The sequence below is a fragment of the Neophocaena asiaeorientalis genome, unplaced genomic scaffold (genome assembly GCF_003031525.2).
Source record: "Neophocaena asiaeorientalis asiaeorientalis breed wild unplaced genomic scaffold, Neophocaena_asiaeorientalis_V1.1 scaffold78, whole genome shotgun sequence".
NCBI lineage: Eukaryota > Metazoa > Chordata > Mammalia > Artiodactyla > Phocoenidae > Neophocaena > Neophocaena asiaeorientalis.
In genome coordinates, this window is record NW_020175018.1 from 19,704,192 (window position 1) to 19,705,317 (window position 1,126).

Sequence of the window (1,126 nt, forward strand, 5' to 3'; positions counted from 1 at the left end):
CTGGGGGTGGGGGGAAGGTCAGCCTCAGGGGGGGCAGGGGCCTGAAGCCATGCCCTTTGACTCTCTCAGCTCTCCAGCCCACCCCACCCCACCCTGTGTCGAGGGTGGAAGCTTCAGAATGAAGCTCTGAGGCTCAGAGGAGGCCAGGGACGGTCACTGTGCCACAGCTTGCTTGCGGGGAGAGTGGGAGTGGAGGTGGATGGCCCTCTGACTGCGGGAGCCTTCCTGGCAAGGGCAAACTGAGGGGCAGGATCAGAGTCAGGGGTCCCGGGACCACGCTTGGAACCTTGCCCGGGGGGTGGGGTGGGGCATGAGGTCCCCAGGCTGCAGGAGAAAAGCTATAGCTTCAGGAAGCGCCCCTTCGGGCCTGCTCTTCCTTCCTCCCCTCTGTCCTTATCTCTCTGACCTCAGCCCAACCTGAGGATGTGGAAGCGAGGGGGAAAGCTGGACTGAGGCTGCGCGTGGGCCTGCGATAAGCAGACACCCCCTCCCTGGGCCTCAAAGGCAGGGCCAGAGAGAGCTGCCCCGGCGCCACACGGGCCTTCCAGGCAGGTCGGGCGGGTGACGGTCAGCACCCAGGTTGCATGAGCCACTTTCCAGCACCTGCCCCCAGGGGCCTGGATTCCAATAGGAGGAGCCGGTCTGGAGAGCATGCCCTCCCGAGCCGGGAAGGGGGCCGCTCTGGTCCTCTCCCTGACACAGGGAACTCCAGCAGCAGCAGGCCAAGTGGCCCGCCCCACCGCACCCCTACCGGGTGGTCGCCCTTGGCTACAGGGCACCCACCCCAGCGATCTCCATCCTGGGCTCCTGGGCCTTAGAGCACGCACCATCCACCCACGCATCAAGCCGGCCCACAAGCCCAATGGAGGGTTAGGGAGGGCGGGCTCCTGGAGGCTGAGTCTGGCGGGGATGCGTGGGGGGATCAGGCCTAGCCCGCTCCGACCCCTTCAGGACCAGCCAGGGCTGCCCCCGCACTGTGGGAGCCACCGGAGAGGCTGGGGAGGAGTCCCTGGGCCCCAGCGCCTGTCGCACCCCATCTGGGCCAAACCCCGAGGCGATGCCTCCCTGGAGGCCGAACGTGTTGGGGGCGCCGGCCGGGCCGCGGCCTGGGGGGCTGCGGGGGTGC

At 68.2% G+C, this 1,126-nt stretch overlaps 1 protein-coding gene across 1 annotated transcript in view; it reads right to left on the bottom strand.

Annotated features, from left to right (window-relative positions):
• The window catches only part of ENTPD2 (ectonucleoside triphosphate diphosphohydrolase 2), a 6,738-nt gene that overhangs the window by 4,202 nt on the left and 1,410 nt on the right, over positions 1–1,126 (bottom strand). The gene's annotated exons all lie outside the window — the stretch shown is intronic.